General features: G+C 42.5%; 2 long non-coding RNA genes across 2 annotated transcripts in view; one reads left to right on the top strand and one right to left on the bottom strand.

Annotated features, from left to right (window-relative positions):
• Positions 1–20551, top strand: part of LOC143836850 (uncharacterized) — a 41468-nt gene extending 20917 nt beyond the window's left edge. Inside the window, exons 2-3 of the long non-coding RNA XR_013230782.1 lie at positions 14698–14779; positions 20428–20551. This is a non-coding gene — a long non-coding RNA (uncharacterized LOC143836850). The remainder of the gene's footprint in view (positions 1–14697; positions 14780–20427) is intronic.
• LOC143836849 (uncharacterized) overlaps positions 19795–26477 on the bottom strand; it is a 34768-nt gene continuing 28085 nt past the window's right edge. Inside the window, exon 3 of the long non-coding RNA XR_013230781.1 lies at positions 19795–19981. This is a non-coding gene — a long non-coding RNA (uncharacterized LOC143836849). The remainder of the gene's footprint in view (positions 19982–26477) is intronic.

The following is a 26477-nucleotide window of genomic DNA, read 5'->3' as shown; positions in this document are numbered from 1 at the left end:
AATACACGCACAGAAAATATGATGGATGAAAAATGTTCACAAAAGCAAATTAACAAAACCTAACAAAACATATTTTCCTTTAAAGTAAGAGTGCCAACATGTACTGGTGAGGAAAATTTTAATCTCTCAGAAATGGTTTTTGACCCAATTCAGGGTCATACAGGATGTCTGCAGCAAACAATTCTAATTCTCTGAGCCTTCAGGCTACTTACTGGCTATCTTTTCTCCTTTCTTTGACCCTGACTTAAGTCAAATAAAAAATCTTTTCTGCTCAGCTATCCCTTTAGATGTTTCCCACTCCATGCACTGCTTGGTGATTCATTGCAGCAGAAATCCTAAGCTATTCCATCCTTCATTCAATTCATTACCTGACTCTGTGCATGGATAATTAGCAGGTTATGGAAGTAGAAATTCAGTCTCACACGCTGAGTGTCAAAATGCCATAAATTCAAAAATGTACCTATAACCTTAAATAATTTTTACTGTAAATTTAATCCTTAGAGTCTTCCATCACATGAATTGCAGAGCATAAAAACCAAGCACACATATTAGGTGCAGACATTAGGAAGCAGGGCTATTGCAGCTTTAATGCAATTTCCTCTCTGGTGCCAAGCTATGGTTATGCATTAATATTTCAAAAAATTAAATTGATGTTTAAACTTTCTGACCAACTTTGCAAATGAGCCTCTGTTTCAGGAAGGCAAGGCGCTTGATCTCAACATTGGAGGAGAGAATTTTCTCGAATGCTTTTGAAATTTACTTCTAATAGGAGGTTTAGCGGTGATCAACAAGCACTGAATCAATTGCTTCTTTGAAATCCAAAATGTCCCTGGATTGAGACCGGCATCATACAAATAGGTATTCTACAATACATGACTGGCTACTCTTGTATAGCCATGTAGATTTGCTGCAGTTAGTTTTGCCTCCATGCTATTCTGAAATGTTGTCTATGACTATATATGGAGAAAACAAGGCCGTTATGGCCAGTCCAGATGCTAAACTGCTGCACATATAGCCTTACGCTGTTGGGCAGCAATCACATGGGTGCCTACTAGGCAAGTGCTCATTCATTTGCTTCTTTATTTCCTTCATAGTCCACCTGTCTCACAGAGCCTGAAGGCAGATTACAAAAATTAAAACCCAACAATATCCCACATTGAGAAATGGGGAAAAGCAGGACTTTGATGTTTTAAATGAATAATGTCCCTTTCTTAGAAATACTGACTTTAAAAAATCATTTTACACATTCTATAGAACAATATTTAGTGTGAGGGTTTTCCTGCCTTCATCAGGTAGGTTATTTCTCCAAATGGGCAGCTTAACAAAGAAAGTTTAGGTGTGGTGCTTTCTTTCCCTGCTGATCTTTCCCAATTTCAGGGTAATAGTTTCAAAATACCTTGTTTAGATAAGCCAAACTGGCAAAGCAGAAATGGGGGATGTGGTTCTGCATATATCTGGATTCCAAGCCACACTCTGAAATGAACCCAGAAATGAACTGGCAACCAATAGGATGAATGTAGAATGCACTCACTCCATCTGGGTCAGAAAAATGCAAAGCATGCCTACTGGATGGGGGATACGCTTCTAGGTAACACTGTGTGAACGAGACCTTGGGGTACTTGTGGATTGTAAACTAAACAGGAGCAGTCAGTGTGATGCAGCGGTAAAAAAGGCAAATGCCATTTTGGGCTGTATCAACAGGGGCATCACATCAAAATCACAAGATGTCATAGTCCCATTGTATATGACACTGGTCAGACTACACTTGGAGTACTGTGTGCAGTTCTGGAGGCCTCACTTCAAGAAGGACGTAGATAACATTGAAAGGGTACAGAGGAGAGCAACGAGGATGATCTGGGGCCAAGGGACCAAGCCCTTTGAAGATAGGTTGAGGGACTTGGGAATGTTCAGCCTGGAGAAAAGGAGGTTGAGAGGGGACATGATAGCCCTCTTTTTAAGTATTTGAAAGGTTGTCACTTGGAGGAGGGCAGGATGCTGTTTCTGTTGGCTGCAGAGGAGAGGACACGCAGTAATGGGTTTAAATTACAAGTACAACGATATAGGCTAGATATCAGGGGGGGAAATTTCACAGTCAGAGTAGTTCAGCAGTGGAATAGGCTGCCTAAGGAGGTGGTTAGCTCCCCCTCACTGGCAGTCTTCAAGCAAAGGTTAGATACACACTTTTCTTGGATGCTTTAGGATGCTTTGGGCTGATCCTGCGTTGAGCAGGAGGTTGGACTAGATGGCCTGTATGGCCCCTTCCAACTCTGTGATTCTGTGATCTGTGTCCAAATCTCTGCTTAGCCATGAAACTTACTGGGTGACTTTGGGATAGTTACTCCTTTCCAGCCCAACCTTAGTTAGAGGATTATTGTGATAATAAAAAGTAAGGGGGGGGTACTTTGTGTACCTTTGATAAAATATGAGATAGAACAATGCTTTTCTCAAGGAGTTGATAACCATGTGGGGAGGGCACTGCTTTTGTCTCCATGCTGCTGCAAAAACTATTAGTCATTTGTAGAAGCCGAATCCTATGGCAGAAGCTGACCCAAAGATAACACACTGGAGTCCAGAGTAGATAGCTCTCTGTGATTAAGGATGTATGTTTTGGATACTGAATAATAAGACCACAAATCCCAATGTATCTTTTCATTTGTATTGTTATTGCAACCAATCTTAATTGAAAAGATAATGAAAGAATAATGAAAGTAGTTGAGGATGAGTTAGTAGGTAATTTGATAAGGATATTTCCCTGGTAATTATACAAATCTGGCTACAGAAGATGATTCTCAGATATACACAATGTGCCAGTAACAATGGTTTTAACCAAGTATCTCAGAGAAAGAAACTAATCGCAGCTGAATTACAGGGAGGTGTGGATGCACGAGGGAGACAGGATTTAAAAGTGCATCAACAGCATTCATACTTTGGCCCCTCAATGCTGACAATGAATTTTATTTGACATGTGTAACGGATAGTGAGTGTTTAATGCTTTATTCCAGCCAGAGAACTTTGATTGACTGTTGAGTGTCTGTTTGTGTTTCAAATGGAATTCTGCAGTTGAGAGGGAGAGAGTGGCGGTCAAGAGCGGCAGTTAGTTCAGCTACGAAGTTGAGTTAAGAAGCATTTGAGGATCTGGGAGGATCTTGAATTAAGAAAGTGAGACAAGTAGTCCTTCTCTAAGGAAATTAGTTCTTAGTGTTTAAGAAGGAAAATGTGAATGTATGTATATGTTCCAGCCTTCACAAATTTAAGGAAGTTCCTAACAAAGAAGCTTGTGTCTGTTTATTTAAACAGTGACTGTGGAGAGGTCTCTCTCCACCTATCTGTGGAACTGAATAGCTACTTTATTGTAACAAACTAATTATTTTTATTGTACGAAGTTACCTCATTCATCCACCAAGTTTCAAACCTGATACCTGCTTGACAATTTCCCCCGTAGAATTTAAATGAAGCAGTTTGTTTGTTTTGAATTACGTTCAGCTTCTTTTTTACTGTAACCTGACATACACAAATGAAGGATGTTTGTTGGTTCCCCAGGTCCCTGGGCTAGAGCAGCACATATCCATATTTATTTAAATAACTGAGTGAGACAGACTGATAAACCAAGAATATATACACACATGTGCACGTACATCATTGAGTATCCCTTTTGCTCAGCCATTTTTGACCTTATCTATCTACTATCTACTACTATCTACTATCTATCATATCATCAATCTTCTATCATCTATCTCCTATCTATCCATCCCTCCATATCTCTTACTCGCCTCTCCCCGGATGTCATTTAGATTTAACTTAGCTTAGTGCTATAGGTTTCAAAATGGAAGATGCAGATGCTTACAGATGAGTAATGAACTTCCTTAAATGTTAGAATTGTACCCACTCAGCCAAAGATGACTTCATGCAACCTAAACACTAACTGCTGACCAAGACTATTTGGCTAACTTGGGTAGCTTAACTTCTTCAGCACATGGATTTTCTCACTTACAAGGAAACAGTGGCCAGTTATTCACTTGTCTAGAAAATGCCCTGTTAAAGAATGCAGAGCATGAGAAAGGGTCATTTGAAATGGCTTATTGATTACATTTACTCTGCATATCTACTTACTAATCTATTTTATACTTATCTTAAACCTTTTCATCTACTTTATTTACTTCACATTAATAAATTTCTGTTCTTTATAACATTGTGTAACCTTTGCTGTACAATATTAGTCGGCCATTCATTAACACTGTAGTACCATTGAATTATTGGTGTGTTTCAAAATATCAGTAAATGTCATAACATTAATCAACTTGGGGATTTTTACTACTATTATTAATAACGTGCTAGGAAACTGAATGAATGGGGTTTTGCAACACAAGAGAATATACAACACGGGAGTTTACTAGAGACCTAAGCATACTTTTAATAATGTGCTCAGCAAAACTTTATATTAAATCAGAGTATCGGTCTCTCCAGATCAGCATTGTCTACTATAGCAGTTGTTTTAAACGGGTATATTTAGAAGTAAGTCCCATACTATTCAATGGAACTTACTCCTAGGAAAATGTTCTTAGGATTGAAACTGGTGACTGGCAACAGAGCCCCTTATGGGCCTCTGACATAGAGGGGTCATAATAACACATATTACTTAAGATCCATTAATTGGAATGGACTTGAAACTTAGAGCTGCCACTATTCCCCAGTAACATAAGGGGAAAGTTTTCATGGTGAATATTTCTAGCTCTCAACTGATCTCTACATTAGATTTGGGTGCAAGGGTAAAGATGACAGAAAGGAGAAAACATAGTGCCAAACAATGTGTTTGAGATTTTAACTAACTTCTTTAACATAATTTCTACATGTGGAAATATCTCAAGGAAGAAAACAGCCCCCCCTCCCAGCATTTCATGTCCATCTGGACACTAGTTTTTAAAAGCCATTTAAAAGTATGGGACTTACTTCTAAAGCCATTCCCTGTAGCTGTCTGGCTGTGGGGAATCAGAGTTTAATCCAGAAAACCAGGCCCCAACCCATTAAAAACCTAAACATTTAGTTTGGCACTAAAAACAGCTGAGGCTTACCTCAGCCAATAGTTGATACAGCGGAGGGCAGCTGATACATGGACGCAACTGCCCAACGGCCCCTCCACAGTGTGCACTGCATCAGGCAGCACATGTGCATCGATAGGGTGGGAACCTGCGGTCCTTATAAAGGCACTTTATGAAATCCCCAGACGATTATGAGCATTTTGCCAATGTGATACTACGACTACTACTATGACAGTATATTGGAAGAGCAACCACTGAAGAAGATAAAACAGAAAGCGGGTCACTTAACCTAGGATCCCGTTTTGGTTGACTCTTTATGTTTGATCATATGTTTGACCATTTAGACTTTGTTATAACCTTTTCACCTATAAACATAGAGAAGACTACTATATCATTGTGCCTCATGATTTCCTTTTTTCTTCTGAGTCCTTATAAAGGCGCCATGTGCGTGGGTCCCATCTGCTTGCCCAGGACACCGCAGAGAGCAGTTTCCCTACCACTCACTCTGTGTGAATAAAAATCAGCCTTATTATAGGGTCTGTGGTAGATGTTTCATGGTTAATATTTTGTCACAGCTGCAGGTTTTGCGTGGGATGGAGCCTATTGGCAGGGAGTCTGGTGTGTGAACGGACTCCCTGTGGTTTGGGGCCTCCATAAGAGGTGGTATGTTAATGAGTGTGGCTGACATGGCTGGAGGCCAGGAGCTTGTTCCCAAGTGGCCTGGGGAAGCCAAATGAGGTGGGTGCCCATTGACTCCCCCACATAGGTCGCTTCCCTTAGCAGCGGTCTCCAGTAGTGAAGGGGAATTGCTCTCCTGGCTGGGAATGGTGTGGGTCCCCAGGGCATCTTCGGACTCCGTGGGTTTTGCTGCAGTCCACTGACTGCTCGGTCAGGCTTCCTCTCCCATGCTGTGCCAACCCTCCCATGGGAAGGTAATAAAGCTGTGGCTTTGTTTATACCCAACGTTGGTGCATCGTGTCTTATCCCAGCCAAAATGCACTCCTGCAAGTCAAAAGGTACTGACATTCCTATTGTGTAATTAAAACAATGATATCACTATTTTCACCTTTCTGTAGAGGGTTAGTGCCCCTTTTAAAGTTCAACTCAGTGTACCAGGAAAACATTCTATGGAGCTAAGGAACAACACACAATTACTAGAGGCCAATCAATATTATTAACACAAAGATTTAATAGGTGAACATTTAGGTATAAGGTTTCTGCAAATTAGTAAATGAATGATGCACCCATCAGCCTAGGTTCTCATTTGTAGTAAGTAAGCCCTAGCACAGAAGAATGAAGACATAAGATTCAGAATATGGGTTCCCCAAGGGCTTCTTCTTCTTTTTTTTAAAAGTGAACTGTGCAATCAAACAATAAATCCTTCTCCTTTTCTGTGCAAGTACCTCTGTGTGCAGTCTCTTAGGCTACCAGCATACAGGCAAAGACACTCTGGAGAAAAACAGAACAGTGCAATGCCACACTTTTTCTTGCAGACTACAAAAAAACTTTGGATCTGTGAGGACTAAATGGTAGAGGAGAGAAGCATGTGAGCCACCCTAAAATCCTGGAGTAAGATAAGATAAGATAAATATATGGTATTCAAGGGAAAGTTGGGGGATGGAATAAAGAAATCATGGTAGAACAAGGTACCATATGTGTTCCATTGGCAAATTTCTCTTTTTTAAACTTTCCTTAGAGACCCTTCTCCCCAAACCTGCAATGCAAAGGAGACCTGGGTATGCCTTAAGTCTATATGGGTGAGCCATAGCAAACTGCCAGCTCACTTGGACACAAGACACAGCTCAGTGTAGGTGCTTTTATATTGAAGGTGCTCCAGGTGGTGGCTGGAGATTTCCAGCTAATTTCCAGAGTTCCCCTGGAGAAAATGGCTGCTGTAAAGGGTGAATTCAATGATTCTATGACAGAAGCCTCTCCCCTCTCCAAACCCCAAACTTCCATGGCTTCAACTCCAAATCTCCTGGTATTTCCCAAGCAGGGGTTGGCAACTCTTAAGAATTAATGAAAGATACAGTATCTGATGAAGGGAACTTTGACTCTCAACTGTTCATGCCCTGAAAATCAGTCTCTAAGGTGTTACTGGTCTTGAATAGAGGCACTAAAAAAATGCAGGTTTGTGTCTCCTCCCATACCAGTTGTGAAGGATGCCTCACAAAGACCGTTTATGCACTGGGAACTTCACTGCCTCAGCTTCCATGCAGGAACACACATTGGGAGCGGATGAGGTGCACCGGGCCAAATGCTCCCCTGTGTGGGTGCAGGAAGAGGTGGGGTAAGCTGCCACAACTAAAACTCTAGCCTGCAGCCTGGCATGAAACCTCCAGTGTGTAAACAGTCTATCTCTCATTCTTAGCAAAGTAGAAAATGTGGTTGAAATGAATATGTACTTCCCACAGCTCTGTTTGTACAAAAACAAATGCAATCACTGCAGCAATGCATAGCTTCTAAGTATAATTTTAACAAAATAAAATCATGAATATGGAGCAATGGAAAGTACAACAGATGGTTCATGTGCTTTCATTTAGTTTGTTTCTGAAATGATATTGGAAATGTGTGTGTTTGTGTGTTAAATGTCATCATGTTGCTTTACTTACGGAAAAGAAGCAGAAGAGTTGGTTTTTATACCCCGTTTTTCATGAACCAAAGGAGTCTCAAAGCAGCTTACAAACACCTTTCCCTTCCTCTTCCCACAACAGATACCTTGTGAGATAGGTAAGGTTGAGAGAGCTCTGACAGAACTGCTTGGTCAAAACAGCTCTATCAGGACTCTGACTAGCAAAAGGTCACCCAGTTAGCTGCATGTGGAGGGGTTAGAGGCCACCACTCTTAACCACTGTACCTGGCTGGTGATCCTATGAATTAATGACTTCTGCACCTTCCTATCATTAACAGCCTTGTTCAGGACTTGCAAATGGAGGGTGGTGGCTTCTTTGATTGGGTCAATCCATCTCATGTTGGGTCTTCTTCTTTTCCTGCTCCCTCCATCTTTCCCTGCCATTTACTATCTTTTCCAATGAGTCTTGTCCTCTCATAATGTAACTAAATGATAGCACCAGTTTGGTCATTTTAGCTTCTCAAGAGAGTTCAGCTTGATTCGATCTAGAATCCACGTATTTGTCTTTTTATGGACTATATCCATAATCCTCACCTGCAATACCACATTTCAAAGGAAAACTTTCTTCTGTCTGGCTCACACAACAATACCCATAATGGGGAATAGTACAACAGGACTTTCCTTAGTCTCGGTCACCAGCAGCATATTCAGGCTCTTTTCTAGTGCCTTCAAGGATGCCCTTCCCACTCTCAACCTCTTTCTGATTTCTTAATTGAGCCAAGGAATAGAAAACCTTCTAACGCTTTCCGATTCTTCATCAGCAACTTTAAAGTTGTATAATTCTCAAGTAGTCATTATTTTTGTCTCCTTGATGTTCAGCGGTACTCCTGCTTTGGCACTTTTATCTTTAACCTTCACCCATAGTTTAATTCTTCACTATTTTCTACCAGTAATGTAGTGCCATCTGAATAGTTCAAACTGTTAATATTCCTTCCATCTTCATTTAATGCTAATCCAGGTTTCTTTGATATGCTTTACATAAAGATTAAAGAGACAGGGCAATAATCTACATCATTGTCTGACACCTTTGCCAATTGAAAACCATCTTCTGGCCAAATAGTAACCTCTTGTCCAGAGTACAGGTTGTGCATCAAAACAATGAGATCTGGTACACCTATTTCTTTTCAAACCAACCATCGCCTTTTCATGATCCACATCGTCAAAGGCTTTGCTATAATCCAAAACATAAGATTATTTTCTTCTCAAATTCATTCATATGCTCCAGTAACCAATATAAATTTGCCATATGATCCCTAGTGCCTCTGCCGATTCTAAATCTAGCTTGAACATCTTCCATTTTTCATTCCGTATATACCAAAAAAGTCTTTGGTGTAATATTTTGAGCAACCATTTAGAGACATCAGTGCCCAGGTGGGACCTGGGGATCCCCTGGAATAACAGCCTATCTCCAAACTAAAGATACCAGTTCCTGTAAAGAAAATGGGTGCTTTGGAGAGTGGATTCCATGGCATTATACTCCACAGCTGGTGATTCGGCACCAGCAGTGCCACTTTGGGCCACCACTGGTGCGTTGTAGCAGCAGAGCTGCATGCTCCACAACTTTCTGTATCCCCACGGTGGACACATTTTGATGGCCGACCTGGTCTGCCATGGATTTTGGGCATCTTGATGGACACAGCCTAGGCAGAACAGTTCTACCATGCGGGGGGGGGGCAGCGCAGGGGGTTATAGGAAGGTAGGATTGTATGAGAATGCAATCCTACCTTCCTGCAAAACAAATGCCCCAATCAGCCCAGCAGCGGTGCAAAGTGTCATTGAGCTGAGTGGAGCATTTTTTGTTCCTTCCAGGCCTCTGTAGGTGTCCAAACCTGCCTCCGCTGAGGTAGGTCCTGTTGGCCCCTGAAGCACCAAAGGGAACACAGAAAACTTTCACATTCCCTTAAAGAGGGGCAATGGTGGGCTAACGCATGCTGGGCCTGGGAGAGGCCCACCTAGGGGTGGGGAAGTGGTGATTAGCGTCACTGTCATGTAACTGCCCTCCCAGGCTTTTCCTCCCATGCGGAATCAGCCTGTTCCCTCCCCACCCCAAATCTCACGCTCTCCCAGCACCACCCCAAAGTCTCCAGGTATTTCCTAACCCAAAGCCGGCAGCCCTACTTTACTTATGTAAGACATTAATGTGAGGGTCAGATAGCTGCTGCAGTCTTTTCCAGTCAATATGCTAGTAGAAAGCAACTCAAAATGAACTGAATAAGCATTTCAGTTAACATTTCAAATACTGAAATAGTAAATAGATTTCCCCCTGCCCCTCCAGAAATATCAAATGTAGAAGTATTAAGATCAAGTTTGACCATATAGTTCCGATTTAGAACTCCATAGTCATGCTTGAGATATCTGTACATTGGTTCAGGCCTAACTTGTTTTGGTTTGGTTTTTGAAAAATTCAATTTTAGAAGGACCAAACCAGAATCCAAATCAAGGTAAGCCTGCTCTATCCAATATAAACTGAACAGCACTTGAGAGACCCACTGGCAACCTACCACTTCATGTGTAGAAAAAAAGCAATATATAAAGGCAGAAAATGAGTCCTGCCTCATTACAAGATTAATTGTATCTAAATGGAAAGCAGCAGGTAGTAAAAATTTGAAAGTGCATAAGAAGCTTTGCCCCATAGTAGTGCTATATATCCAGTGATATCCAATGCACATGCTGCCTTTGACACAGATTGGCCTTAATTATAATGAAAGGAGCTAAATTAATTTCCCATAGAGTTAAATGTTTCTATTGTGGTGTGGAAATGCTAAGGTGGAGAAAGGCAGAACAGGAGAACAAAAATGGTGCCTGTTTTGATTGATCAGTGCCTCATTCATTAAGAATCAATGATGCAACATCACACTCTCCTCTAGCACGATAAAGAAATGACAAGCCAAGGTAGAGACAGAAGTAGGGTCAGTACTTGATGGCTCTGTTAAGGTCTGTGGGGCAAAGGAAACATGTGAGAGTGCTGGAGAAAGTACCAAACCCAAACACTGTAGTAAGTGCAATCACAGGTGGCTGGGGCAGGATCAACAGTTCTTCAGCATCCCAGCCTTTGCTTCTTCCTTCACAGGAAAACTGTAAAAACCAACTTGCCAGAACAGGATGCTGGAGGACCACTAACCTACACCATGGGACTGTTGTGCATGTAAAATGGTGGAAGGGGATATTCTGAGCTCCTTGGGTGAATGGCAGACTAAAGATGTAGGAGATAGACTTCTTTAAGTAGGAATAGTATGACCTCCACCTGAGAAAAACTATGTTGGATGTATTGTATGTCTCTGTGAGCAGAACAGGCTCTCTCTTAGCCTCCCTTACACCAAGATATGATAGCCCTGGGCTGGCAGATCCTAGAAAGAGGGCTACAGATCTCTTGGAAGTCATTTCCTGTTCCTAGACAGGAAATAAAAGAGCAAACAATTAGACAGTGGGAGAAAAAGTTGTTCAGATATACTGACCCAATGTGTATCACCTGTGCTTCTTCAGGGAGATCGGTATAAAATAACTCTATTAAGAAGTTCCCACAGCAATTAAATGTTGTCCATTGAGCAAGAACATGGTTATGGGGATAGTTGCTTGGGGGTTCCCTGCTAGAACCAGCAAAGGGGCAACCCAGCTTTAAATAAACCCATCCTGTCAATTTAGAAGTCTCTTACTAGAACCTGGCATAAAATGGTCATGTTGCCTGGTTAGCTCTGTTTTAACTGGAATCATCTGAGCATGTGATATCTCTGTAGGCCATTTTTAAGCTCCGGATTCCCAGCTTTCTTGTTCTTTTAAAATGAATATCCAGGCCTTCTAGACTCAGATGGAAGGCAAAACATATGGACAGACTGCTGTCTAATTTATGCAGTAGAAACAGCCCCATTTTGCCTTCCTTTTGTTCCAGCCAATGTGAGAAGTCACAGCTGTGACTGAAAGGAAGCAAGAGGAATTGCTTTGCTTTCCTCATTGCCAGGAGCTTGAGTCTGCAACAGCAGTTGAGAGCTCCATCTGTGATCTGGGTTTTCTGTTTCTTACATTTTAACTGGTTAGCAAAATTAAGTAATTTTAAGGTGAAACTTCTTATACCTTCTGCTGGTGAATTTTTAGGTTGTTCCACAAAACCAACATCATAAAATTTCTCTTTTAGAAATACAAAAAGGGCAGCTTGTCTCAAACCCCAGCTCAATCTGCAAAACTGGGAGCTGTGAAATAAAATTATATTGATAGTTTCGTAACTGGAAAATAATTATAGATATTTATTCAGGAAATAGTGTACCAAGTAATAGAAGGGATACGAGGGGGGTAATATTTTAGCCATTTGAAAGGAAGCAAGCTGGGTGACATTATCTTTTGGCTGGAAGGGAAATGGGGTCTGTGCAGTAGCAATATAGTTTAAGCACTGATGTTATGGACTAATATATTAATCTTAAGTTTTGTAGTGAGCATCTTGCGCAGAGAATGAGCAGTATTATGTGGTGTTAGGAGCCATTCAATATGTTTAAGGGTGTACTTACTAGCATGCTTACTTGGAAGCTTGTCCCATTTCAGTGAATGCAATTTATTTCTTCATTAATTAGACTGATTCTGCATGGAGGTGCAAAATTCGTGCTGCCTCCTCAATCACTGCAAGCCACCAATCCCTGCACAGCAGTTGTATCACGGACAAGCAGTCCCTCAGATACGTCGGTCCCAGACTGCAAAGGGCCTTAAAGGTCTAAACCAAAACCTTGAACCTGATCCGGGATGCAACTGGTAATCAATGCAGCTGCCTCAGTACAGGCTGGATATGGGCTCTCCAAGGTGTTCTTGTGAGGACCCTAGCAGCTACGTTTTGCACCACCTGCAATTTCTGGGTCAGAGACAAGGGTGAGTTTGGGTTGCAAGTTTTCTGCCATACTCGCTCTAGTCATCTCACTTCCCTTTTCTTCTCCTGGAGCTCCCCAGTACACCAAGGGGGCCTGTTTGAGTCAAGGGCAGAGAGGACGTCTAGGGGCGATCTCATCTATGGCATCTGACAGGCAGGACTGCCAGTCCTCTACCAGTGCTGTCTACGAGTCACCAGGAAGCATCGGTTCCTGCAGAGCATTCCAGAAACCCATTGGATCCATAAATCTCCACGGGTGGGCTAAAATACGACCCTTGCCCAAACAGGGAAGGGATGGTATGCTGATCCGGGCCCACAGGATGTAGTGGTCTGACCATGGTACAGCTGATGCCACTTCCAGACCCACCTCTATCCCAACACCAGATTGAGTACTCCTACTAGTAGGAGTAGGCAATACTAAACTAGATGAAAAAATAGACAATGTAAATCCATTCAGGCATGGCCATATGTAAAAACCTCTTAGGAGGCCCCACAATCCCAGGAGCGCCAATAATCCCTTAGCTGTGACAAAACAAATTCTGTAATAACCTAATACAACATTACCCACTACCAAGAACCATAAAACCATAAAACCATCAAACAGGGTGGGAGGGAGAGAAGCTGTCTGCTGGTGAGCCAGGGGCAGGAGGCCGAGTCCCATCACATGGCACCATACATAGGCACTGCTGAACTTGCCCTGTGTAGCCAGTGCAAGCATGCTGGCATCATACTACCCACACTGCTGGAGGACCTGGCTGTTGTGCCGCCTCCAGCAGCCCACTCACCGTGTCAACCCACGGCCTCCGTAAGTGCCGGCCGCACAGTGTTCCAAGTGATCATGAGGTAGTTAATTACCATATCAGCATGGGAAGAAGGCAGGCTACTGAAATAAGAATGGGCTCAGAGAGCCCCATGAATGCAACTAAGTCTATGTGCTGGGAGTCTCTGGATTTCCCATTCCCTAGGTTTGGTCCTTTTGCTGCATCAGAGGATGGGTACTTGTTTAAAAAAATGAAACAGCTCTCAGTTTTCCAGAGCTGAGTAACCCTTCCCTAACAGTGAAAATGTGGTCTCCATTCTGTATAACAGGACTTTTTAAACTCTAAATGACCTCCAACATAAGGGTAACTTTTGAAACTACCTATTCTATTACACAAGATTAGTCAGTTCATTGAATTTTTCCATTTTTCTCCAATTACTTTGCAACAGACTTATCTGTGGAAAACAAATTAATGTATTTCTATTTGTGTGTCTAGTTTCAATAGTTTGATTTTTCCCCTCATTAAGCACACATTATTTTCAGTGGACCAGATACTTCACAGAAGATACTTGTGTAAATCAGAAGGTATTTCACCAGTTTCAGTTGTATTGGTCCATGTTACACCAGAAAAGCCACGTCTTGTGTGTGAATGATTTGTGTTCAGTTATCTTAATTTTTGCAAAAAGAATTAAGCTGTTCAGCCACCAAATGCTGGATCTGTGGGCTGCAGCATGGGAGCAAACTAATAAAAGATGTTCTGGAAATATACAGTAGTGGTAAAATTATGTTTTGACAAGGAAGTCATATTTAGCTGATAGGAAAAAAATGAATAGAGTTGGTGATAAAGGAGGTGCTGGAAAAATAGTATATAACAGTGGATTAGCTTGTATCCAGCAGATCTAGGATAGAGTTTTGTAGATTTGTCCTCAGCTTCTTTCCTCTAGGACTGTTCCTATTCTGACACGGAATGTATCCCAGGACTGTGGGCAACATGATAAACTCTGCTATCGGACTTTGGGTATCACTGCTACCACCAAAGCCATTTTATGTCCAAACTCATTCAGGATGTTGTTTTGTGCCTTCTAAAATTCAAATATGGCATAAGACCACTCAGGCAATCACTAGGTGTTTTTGAAGGGGTAACCTGGAACACACTGGTCACTTTGGGACCGAGAAAAAATTTTTGAGTCACTTATTATTGGCATTTTAAGGGACTGTATGTGTGTGTGTGTGTGTGTGTGTGTGTGTGTGTATGTATGTATGTATGTATGTCTCCTCTCCATGGACAAAAGGTTTAAAAAGGCTTATCTATCATATGGCGTGTGTATAATATAGCCAGGATTGTCTGGCAGTCAGGCAAGAGATGTTCATATGTGTTTTCCTGTTGGCTGCCCCCATGTCATGACCCTGGTATTCCTTATAGGTTACCTCTTCAAGTGCTACCCATGGCCAGCCCTGTTTAGCTTCTGAGATCTGATGGGACCACGCTTGCCTGGGCTATCCAGGTGAGATTGTTTCCATGTGTTCTATGTTATCTCATCAGGAATCAGGAGGCTTGGTCTTTTGACTGGTTCATTCCTAAATAGAAAAGGAAGAAATGAGGCAGGACATTTATTTCAGTGAGCACTCTGAGACCCACCATGAAAACCTTTTGCTATTGGTCCCTGGGCATCTGCAACTGCTTTATGGAGCAACAGGGAAAAATGAGAGATGGCAGTAATAGGCATTGTATTAGGAATTTCCCAAAACTCTATGGCTTAAAACCTTAGAGATCTTGGAGATAGTTACCTAATAACATAACATCATTTCTGGGTACACCCTCCCGCTAATAACATCACACCACTGCCTAACTCCAGTTTTCACAATCCCCACCAATTGGCTTGACAAACAAGCCAATCCCTTTGACACAGAATGAATGAACACAAGTCTGACATTAAAAACCACAACATTAAAAAAAAACAGTAGGGGAACACTTTAATCTTCCAGGACATTCAGTTGCTGATTTAAGAGTAGCAGTTCTCTTACAAAGGAATATCAAAGGGAAATTTAAAAGACAGACTGCTGAATTGCAACTGATAATATAGGATAATAAAGCTCACAACAATGCATCCTCCTGGACTGAATCAAGACCTAGGTTTCCTATGTCATTACCAACACTAATTTCCCTAGGCCTACTCCCCTCTGGATATCACATCTAATCCAATCACACCTGCTATTGACATTTGCCTGCTAATGTGATCTGGCATCTGAAATCATGCCCCCCCCCCAAATACAAGACAGATGAACTCACATTCTAGCTGTATGTGGAGAAGTGAGCAGTGACTCATGAAAGCTCATATCCTGTCACAAATGTTGTTAGTCTTTAAGGTGCTACTGGACTCTTGCTCTTTTCTCCTTCTACAGGCAGACTAATGTAGCTACCCATCTTGATGAAGTGTAATCTCCTCCAGCTCGGGAGCATCCTAGCATACCCCAGAGGTGTCTGCCTGTCCCCAAAAAGTTGTTATTTCATTAACCAACAATCAGTTCATTGTTTATCTTTTTTTACTCAGTCAAAAAAGGCACAAAGAATCATTAATTTATGTTCCTTCCTGTTTCAGGAGTTTGAAAGTATCAGATACTTTGGTCCAGCAACATGAGCTATGACTAGCAGCAGTACTAGGCTAGATGTTTCAGTGATGTGGCTTAATATAAACAAGCATAAAGCTAGTACATTTGTGTAAGAAACTAGGGAAATGAAGCAGTCTGAGCCAGGCAGAGTAGTAAATTCATATATATCTATAGCAGTATCCATGTTCTTTCTGCATGTCATATTCAGTGCTAGTGGTTGTAGAACAAAGCTCTAATTGGATTTCCTGTATAGAACTCCTTTGTTTAGAATAGAACCAAATCCAAAGTAATGGAGCTTCTGGCTGCTGTTTACCTGCACAGAAAATCAAGCTAGCATATCCAGGGAGCTGATATACTACCCAAAATTTCCATAGAAAACAAGTAAAATCAGGATATGCAGATGCCCTCTGTGTGTAGCTATCAAGGGGAGGAGACTTTAAATAAGCCACAAGAGGGCGGGTGTCATAAGCGGATGTTTTCCTGTACATATTTCAAGATCCAGCCGGAAACCAAATAATTACTTATCAGTATTAACATTTATAGTTTTGACATTTTCCTTTGACTTCCTGAGAATTATAAAGGAACTAGTAAATAAGCCCGCTGCAGGCTTAATGCAGCGGGCGCTAGCGAGGCTGGGGAGTCTGGCAGGGCGCGGCCAGGCAGGGCCGGCTCGGGCTGGGCCCGCGAGTCTGGCGGCGTGGCCTACCTTTCCATTGGCGACGCCCGAACTGGCTGTGGGCGTTGGCAGCGAGGCAATCAGCAGCGGGGCCGGACGGGTCAGGGCACCGGGCAGGGAGGCCGCAGCAGTCTCGAGACGTCCCATCTGCCCCGGAGGGAAGGAGGCGAGCTCCCACAAAAGTCCCGGAGGCTTGCAGAAGCACTTTGCTCTTTTGGGGACCGGCAGGGCATCGAGCCGCGCCCGGCCGCGCCCGCGGGCTGCGCCCGCGCTTCGAGCCGCGCCCGGCCGCGCCCGCGAACCGCACCCGCAGATTGGGCCGCGCCCGGAAGCCACGCCCGCGGGTCGGGCCGCGCCCGCGAACCACGCCCGCGGATCAGGCCGCACCCGCGGGCCGCGCCTGCGGATCGGGCCGCGCGGGCGTGGCCTGCACGGGCGCAGCCCGGCCCCGATTCCTTCTCCCCGCCCTCCCGCAGTAAGTAGCTTCCCGGGCCGCAAGCTTGCGGCCTGGGAAGTTTTTTACTGCGGGGGGGGGGGTGGGGAGAGGGAGCTGCGGCCCGGCGCCATGGCCTTCGCGGCCTGGCACCGGGCCGCGGGCTGCAGGTTGGGGACCACTGCTCTAAGGGGCCGCCTCCAGCCTTCAGGTGAGACTCGCCATGCCTCCTTCCCTGCTTCCCTCCGGTGCGGCTTCCCTCCGGCGGCAAAGGGAGCAACCGCGAGCCGCGCTGCGCGCGGCTCGCAGTTGCTGGGGCTGGGAATCGGAGGCACCAATCGGCAGGCGCTGTGCACCTGCCAATTGGTCCCTCCGATTGTCTGTCCGGAGGATGGGTCCAATCCGGACCCTTCCTCATCACGGACACATCCCGCCCCAGAACCCCTTACCCTTTTATTTAGTCCGTGGCGCCCGCGGCGCCACGGGCGGTGTTAAGATGGCGCCCGCGGCGCCACGGGCGGTGTTAAGATGTTAAAATGCCACCTTCCTACTAATGTCAAAGGGAATGCAAGGCTTAAGTTAAAGGGATGTATAAGAATCTCTGATCAAGCATAAGAGATGTTCAAATAACATGCATTTTAAGGCATGACATTGTTGTAAATGCAATTATTTCTATGATGAGAATGATCTCCTTTGGAATAGTCCTGAAGGACACAAATACTTCAGAATCACGGTCAAGAATCATTTGAAAACATGGGAATTCTGTCACTAGCTGTCATGGAATGCGAACTGTATGCATTATATATAGTCATTTGACTGTGAAGATGTCTTTAGGCAAGTCACTGCTCTAGCAGTGATCCATACAGTCTCACATGGAGTCCATTATATTTGGATTATTTTTTTTTAGATGCAGGAAGGATGCATGTAGAGAACAAGTTAATAGTCCATCAAAACCATACAGATTTTTTTAAAAAATCCCTAGGAAACACATTCATTCTTCTATATAATTATGTATAGAACTTTTATTCTGTTTTTGTACCAAAATGTTTTCAAGCACCAAATAAAATTAAGACATCAAAGTATAATTAGCTTAAAACATGGAAAACAAACTTATAATTGTTGAAAGTCAGAAGTTAGAAATAGCCAAGGGTAGAGGATAATACAAATGATCACAGTCTTGTTTTCCAACGGCCATCTGAAAGACATGAGGATTTACAAATATACAGAAGGCTAGCAAAGATGACCCAAACTATTTGTCTGAGAGAGACCTTTTCCTCACCCGGAATCTGGCCTGACTTACTGCTTGTCTGGTGGAAGGGCAAATTCCAGGTTCTGAATGACATTGGTCCCAACTCGGGCCCAGCCCAGGCCTGGCCTGAGTCAGGCCCTGATTTGCCCCATGGCAAGGGAATGTGGATAAATCTGTGTTCCCTTTTTTGCACCAGGTGTCAACAAGGCCTATGTCAGGCCAGAGCTGTTCTGAAGGGAAGAGTTGGGCTTTCCTAACCCGGCTCATCACACCCTCACCCAGGTACAGCATCCCGAAGGGACAAAAAAATACTCCAGGCAGCTCTGCCATGCTGAGCAGTTCGGCAGAGCTGCCTGGGGCATTTTTCTTGTTTGTTTAAGAACATGGTATTGTGTTGGTATGCAATAACATGTTCATAAACCAAAAAAAAGTCCCATGCCACCCCACAACATGGCTGAACCTCACCACCCTGGCTGCCATGCAGGAGCACAAATCCAGGGCCCACGAAGTGCAGTGGGCCAAATGCTCCCCCATGTGGGAGCAGGAAAAGGCATGGCAATCTGTCCTGGCTCAAACACCAGGTACCACGGTAGCCTGGTGCTGAGCCTCCCATGTGATAAAGGTTAAAGATTTCCAAGCTGAATATAACTTGCAGAGAACCATGTTGCCTTGTAATAAACTGGTACATAGAGAAGAACTCACATTTTGCTTTTGACCTTGAACTGTTTATAACCAGTTTCTTGAATGGGAACCAGAAAATGTTGACAGCCGGTGCAGTCATTTTAAGATAGGCATGATATGACTTTGACTGCCCTACTTATCTATTTAGGTGCAGCATTTCCCTCCAGTTATAATTGCCAAACTATCTTGTGGACACCCCCATGTAGAAAGCCTTCAAGTAATTTAATCTAATCTAGTGGCCTCATCTTTGTCTTCCAATAGAGGATACAACTATCAAATCAAACAAAAAGTGCCACAAACCTCAGCTCACATTTCTGAATCCCGGAGGAAGATGGGTCCTGCAGCAACCTCTAGATGGTAGCTTTGTCTAAGGTGGAACTCCTAAAGCAAACGAAACCAAAATGCAAAAAGTTGTGTCTTCTTTAAATTTATTAAATGCAATCCTGAATAATTTTGCAACCAGAACAGGGTCCCAGATATTCAATTCCGCTTTCCAGAGCTTCTTCAGTGGTTGCAATTGTGGTCTTAATATAACATCATATAATATCACCAGTACAGGTACAGGATATCACATAGGCAACAGCTCTTTAGTAAACTTCTTCAATTATGCCCCAGTGCTTTAGGATGCTTAGGGCTGATCCTGCGTTGAGCAGGGGGTTGGACTAGATGGCCTGTATGACCCTTTCCAACTCTATGATTCTATGATTCTACCCCTTTATTAAAGAATGTTGCCTATGTGATATCCTGTGCCTGTACTGGTGATATTATATGATGTTATTTTAAGACCCCGTTCTGGTTGCAAAATTATTCAGGATTGTATTTAATAAATTTAAAGAAGACACAACTTTTTGTCTTTTGGTTTCGTTTGCTTTTGGTGTATTTCTACAAAAAACCAACGGTGTTTCTTCATATGGACTGCAAGATGGAACTCCTAGCTGGTCCATCCAATCATCCATTCTCCATAACCACATTTTGTCTGCACTAATTTGAAGATTATTTGACCACATTCCAGTTCATTGCACAGCTCAGGTGTAAGTTTGGGGTTGAAATCTTCATATCTAGAAAAGATGAAAAAGAAATAGTGTTTGGTTACACCACACTCCATAGTCCTGATTACTCAGGCTTCATGACATGTGAGGACTGAGGATAGAGGCTCCCCACAGTAGTCTGTATTGTAAAACCTTAGAAGAAGAACCAAACCAGACAAAAGTGTGAGGAAAATAAGACTTCTCTATGCAAGATGAGTGATCAAGGTCAAATTTAATTCTTTGAATTAAATCTCAATTACAAATTGGGATAATTCTTCCATCAAAAACCATTATCAGCAAAAATAGGCTATGAAAGAGGAATAAATTAGTGTAATAATTATAATGAAAGTAGCTAATAAAAACATTTTGTGCGCATCACTAAAAATTTATCATTGAAAATGAATGCACAGGATTATTTCCAAGTGGAGGAACAATAATTTAGGACTATCATCTGAACTCCTTTCCTAATCCTGCAGGATCTTCCTTCTGGAACCACGATGAAGAGTACCAGCAGTTACTGAGGGATCCCGGAGAATGAACATGGTCACATTCCCACCCCCCTCTCTTGATATAAGTCATCAGCTTCAGTGACCAAGGACACTGCTGTCCCAAAGCTGAAAGATACTGTAATGAATTCATATAATTAGCTTCATGAAAAATTGTCTGGAATTGTCCAGCTGCCACTCAGTTACCTTGTCCAAAAAAGAGAATATTTGAAAGTGTCCCCTAACTTTTTAAGTCAGAAAAAGACAGTTATGGCTTTTAAAGAAAGGTTCTAATGATTATTTATGTATTTGTTTATTTATTTATTAAATTTCTTACCCACTGCTCCCACAAAGCACACGGTGGGTTACAGTGCATGCTAAAATCCCATAAAACCAACCCTAAAAGCACAATACAATAACAATAGACAATAAAAATAAAACAAGAACAGTGGCGACTAAACCCAATTCCTGGTCTCAGGGGAGGCAAAAGAGGAGGGTTGACAGTGGCCGATCATCAACTAGATGTTCCAGGAGGGAGGGGCATCATTCTTTCCTGGCAACCCGGCCTCAACCATATGGGTGCTCAAGTCACATTAGTTCAGTTTATTTTCTGTTTCCAGTTGTGAGCAGGGAGACCAGTTTTTTGTTGAGCAGCTTGGAAGTTTGTGAAGATCTTGAACCTGTTCAGTGATTTGCTTTCCACATAATCAAACCATATAATACTTTGTGATTGTTAGCATTGAATGAATGTGCATTCTCATGAAGTTCTATTCTCTCCACATACCTGCCACAGCTGCTTGTTTCAGTAAAGTGAGAAAATCATTCAGTGCTTATAAATAAACATTTTTTAAAAGTTTCAGCTCTTGGTGCTTATCAATGTCTGTTATCAAGATTATTTTATATAGACCTTTTCTGACAAAGCCTTGTGAAATTATAGTTCCCCCCACTTCTCCAAATCATTTAATTGCCTAACCTACCCATCCATGATTCTGGGTTACAACCAATTCCGCCTCTTATACAGGTGCAAAAGCAGCTGCAAGGCAGAAGAACTGAAACTCTTTCATGGGTGCCTTGCAGACCAAAAGCTGTTTGGCAACTATGAAAGTCAGATGTTGGCAAGATGACAAGATCCAAGGCTCAGCTCACAAGCTATTGCAGCTGTCAAAAACAGGATGTTCAGCTGCCAAACATGTTTAAAAGAATAATATAATATCCATAAGGACTGCTTCCTTCAATGTTGTTTATAGTCAATCTGAGAATAATGAATTGACTAACAGGACAGCTCAATTATTCATAAGGAAGGGCAAGAATTGAACAGGCAAGTTGTAAGGCCATTGAGTGCTTTGTCTGTATCCTGAGAGTCATCTGAAAGTTATCTGTGCAGGTGTACCAAATGGATCTCAAGTACATATGGCAAAATTCAGTGCTCATTTATCATTCAGAAGTATTAAACACCAAACGATAGAATGAAAGAGCCATGGGCAGAACTTCTGCTCAGGCTCTTCTAATTATATTCTGGGACTTCTGACCCTCAAGTTTCCACACTAGTTCCTGCCGATGCTCCAGAATGAATGGAAGTGACTGTATAATTGACTTTTGATTCAGCAAAAGGTGCTGCAGTTGCAGCACAATGCCCAGCCAACCTGAGAGAAATCAACAAAATGCTTCTGTGGTTAACCCTTTGCCTCATATATGAGGTAAGTAGCTGTGAACCTATGGGGTTAGGTAGTGCAACGATTGTTCAGCACATGACATATCAAAGTTGAGAAGCACAGAAAGCACTGCAGAGTACAGCTTTCTCATAAGGCTAGAGGCTATATATCCTCAGAACTTTTCATGTATGCAGTGGGGAATACCTGTGCTCATGCACAGTATTTTCAATCTCATAGAAGCAAAGAGAAAACAGTTTCAACAATGGACTAAATGTGTTTCTTCTGTCTGGTTGTTACACTAGTTTTACAGGACTGAAAAGCATTCAAAACTGACAATCACAAAATTTGGGAGAAGGCCAAGGGCAGAAATTTTCCATGCCTCCCCACCTGCTATCCATCCTTCTCCCACCAGCAAGACCTCCAACCTTTCCAGGACTGTCAGCCACCTGCACTAGCCATACCGTGTTTCCATGATGGTTTGGGGCAGCCCATGCAGCTGGGAACACAGGGGGTTGAGTGATCACAAGTGAGTGATCAGGGGAAGGGCATGTGAGTCATTGGCAGGAGATTGATACTGGTGATAAATTGGTGGCAGTAGGCCCCATCAGAAGCATTGGACTTCAGTGCCTGCTCCATCTCAACGTAGTTTCAGAGCCTTGTATACAATCACCTGCTATAAGTCACATCTTGTGAACATCAACTACAAATTGCTGCTCTTTCCAATTAAGCCCCCTCCCTCAAATATACTTTAACAATAGGGTCAGAATTTAGACTTTCTAAGGTCATAATGGCTCTCAGATGAAACTATAAAAATAGCTGAATGCAGAAAAGCAACAAAAACTGCAGGCAAAAGAGACGAAGTGAGAAAATTAAATGTAGATTTTCAAAGGGCAGCAAGACTAGACAGTGAAGCTTACTGAAATCAGAAATGCAAACAGAAGAAGATTACAAAAGGGACACACAATAAATACTTTTGCAAAAGTAAAGAGGTTCCAAAATTTATTTGCTGCTCGCCAAAGCATTATCGAAGATAAACAGGGGAAGGAACTGACTGACCATCAGAGTATCAAGAACAGGTGGTGAGAATACATAGAAGAACTGTACACATGCAGGAAAGAAGATCACTCTCTTCAAAATGAAAAATAAATAGAAATAGAACTTGGATCGGCCATTCTTGAGGAGGAAGTCGAATGAGCCTTGAGTCAATTGCCAAACAACAAGCCCCCAGGCATTGGCATCATACCTGTGGAGCTGCTCAGATGTATACCAATCAAAACCACTACAGCTTTGTGCCAGAAAATCTGGGAAACTAATAACTGTCAAGAAGAGTGGAAACGATCCATGTTCATCCCACTACCAAAAAAGGGTGACTCAAAAAACTGTTTCAATTACCATACAATAGTCCTCATTTCTCATGCTAGTAAGATCCTGCTCAAAATCACATAACAACACACAGCAACAACCATTGAAAGACAATTACCAGATGTTCAATAAGGGCATGGTGCTCGCAATCACATAGCAAACCTGCCCTTAATTTTGGAAAAGTCAAATTTTTGGAAATTTTGGAATATCAGAATGATGTCTATTTCTGTTTTATTGACTACAAGAAAGCTTTTTTGTTTGGATTGTAAGAAGCCCTGCAAAATTTGGGGGTGCCAGTGCATTTGGTCAAACTGATGCAGTTGCTCTATGCAAACCAAAAAGCCATTGTACATATGCCATTTGGTGACACTGACTGGTTCAAAATAGAAAAAGGAATGTGCCAAATGTTGTATTCTTTCTTCCTTCCTGTATAACTTGTATGCTGAGATCATTATGAGAGAGATTAAACTCAAAGAATCTAATACTGGAATTAAGATTGGAGGAAGGAATATAAATAATCTTTGGTATGCTGATAACACTGTCCTCCTGTCAGAAACTAAGGAAGGCCTAGAACAGCTTACTACAACGGCCAATGAAGTAAGTAAGAAATTTGGCCTTTTCTTAAACACTAAAAAGACAAAAATAAGGACCACTGCAAAAAACAGACATGTCACGATAATAATTGATGGTGAAGAGATTGAATGCATTCAAGAATTCTTTTTTCTTGAATCACAAATTGATGTGAGTAGCGATTGCAGTATAAAATTGCCCTGCGTCGCTCAGCAATGATGAGCTTGAACAGAACATGGTAAAGCAAGGACATACACCTGACTACGAAATGCAGATTACTTTGTTCTATCATTTTTCCAATAGCCTCTTATGGGTGTGAAAGTTGGATGATGAAAAAAATTGGACAAGAGAAGAATTGATTCCTTTGTTGTTGGAAAAGGCTTCTGTGGGTTCTATGGACAGCAAAAGTCAAAAACAAGGAAATACTACAAGCCAACAGAAAATTAGTTGAAGAATTCCAAGAACTTTGGAAGTATAAAATGTTTTACAGGTGTTATGTGACACCAAAAGTAATTTCTAAAATTGATAAAAACTATAACAAATGTTGGTATTGTGGTGATAGAGTATGTTTCTTTTTTCATATGTGGTGGAAATGTGAAAAAGTTTATAAGTTTTGGGCAAAAGTCCATACCATTGTGCAGTAAATGTGGGGTCTTAGATTTCCTATGTAAGCTGAATCTATGTTATTAAGTATATCTCCGCAGTGCCTCCCAGCCCAAATTCAAAGCTTAACTAAAAGCGGACACTTAATGGAGGGGGTTTAAGTGTAACAAATGAAGACTATATTTTATTCTTTGTATTAACAATTTATACGATCTGTCTTATTTCTTTATTTCTATCTTTATGAAAATAATTATATATAAAAAACAAGGAAATACTACAGCATATAAAGTCTGATATGTTATTGATATCAACCAATTCTTGAACCTGAAGTTTGCAAACAGAGACTTCAGGTAGATTGAGCTTGGGAGTTTGACAGGCTGAGATGATGAGATATATTTTCTTGAAAAAAGACACATTTTGTATTATGGTGTGATAGCAGAATACCACATTCTTGGTAGAGTAATCTACAGAGTTTAGGTAAGCACCCTATGATCAGCCTAAACAGCCACTCAAGTCATGAAGGTGAAAAACTATCAGAGATTGATGGATATCAAGTTTTTTCAAAGAATGCCTCATTTATGATAATTACCTATTGGACAGATATTTTGGATGTCTCCTCAATGGCCCATTATGCACGGCCGCCGAAACGGCGATTTCGGGTCACATGGAAAACGCGGAGGGGGAAGACGCGACGCATACCGGTTATACACGGGGCGGGGCGCGACGGCGGCAAAACCCAGAGTAACCGATTATGCACGCGCCGATCCGGGCGCCGCTTCTGGTTGCGCCCCGCTCACCCGGAAGCTGCGCTTTCTTCCGCGTTTCACTGACGCGGCTTTTTCGGCGGCATGCACCGAAGCTGCAGCCGGTTGCAGCCGGCTCCGTGCGTTATCCGTGATTTTAGTCGCCGCCATTCCACCCTGAATGTGCGCTAAAACCCCCGTGCATAATGGGTCAATGAGTTGTTCCTCTTCGGGAACAACTTAATTCCCTTGAGACTAATTGAGAGACAGTTAAGGAACTATGTGGATGAGATATTCAGGAACTTGTTAGAACTGTCCCACTTCCATGCTCTGAGCACCTCTGCTGTTTTGGTTATAGAGGGTCTCAATGTTGCAGGGTATCAGAGTGGAGAATGGTCATTTTCCTGTACCATGAATACCTCTCTGGGAATGGAGAGACGAGGGCATTTGGTGGTGAGCAATTTAGATACTAGGAATCTACAAGGACACAATCTATGAAGGACAAGTAGGCCACCCTTGCCAAGTTGTCTAGATCGGTGGTCCCTAACCACCGGGCTGCAGCTCCCTCTCCCCGCCCCCCCCCAGTAAGAAACATCCCAGGCCGCAAGCAAATCAGCCACAAAAGCAGCCGATTAGCTTGCAGCCCGGCAAGCTTCTTTTTGTGGGAGGGGGGGGAGAGGGAAGCAGGGCCGTGCATGCACGTTTGTGCCATGTGCGGCTGCACATGCGTGGGAATGCTGCACATGTGCGTTTGCAGCCGCACATGGCGCAAACGCGCATGCGCGGCCGGGCGATCGCCCTCCCCGCTGCCGCTGGTCTGCAGCCTCAAGAAGTTTGCAGACCACTGGTCTAGATAATGTGCTGCCTTAGATAGAAGGAAGCCTGGCATCTCTAATTTAAATTACAGAGTTCATTGACAGAAGCTATAGTGATGGCCAAAAGCATACATATCTATAAAAATATATTGATTAATCATACATTTTGATGAATCAATCAATAATCAAACATTACTGAGAGCCAGTTTGGTGTAGTGGCTAGGAGTGCGAACTTCTAATCTGGCATGCTGGGTTCGATTCTGCGCTCCCCCACATGCAACCAGCTGGGTGACCTT

This window comes from Paroedura picta, chromosome 4 (genome assembly GCF_049243985.1).
Source record: "Paroedura picta isolate Pp20150507F chromosome 4, Ppicta_v3.0, whole genome shotgun sequence".
Taxonomy (NCBI): Eukaryota; Metazoa; Chordata; class Lepidosauria; order Squamata; family Gekkonidae; genus Paroedura; species Paroedura picta.
The sequence above is the reverse complement of the archived record's forward strand: the minus strand, read 5'-3'. Positions and strand labels throughout refer to the sequence as shown.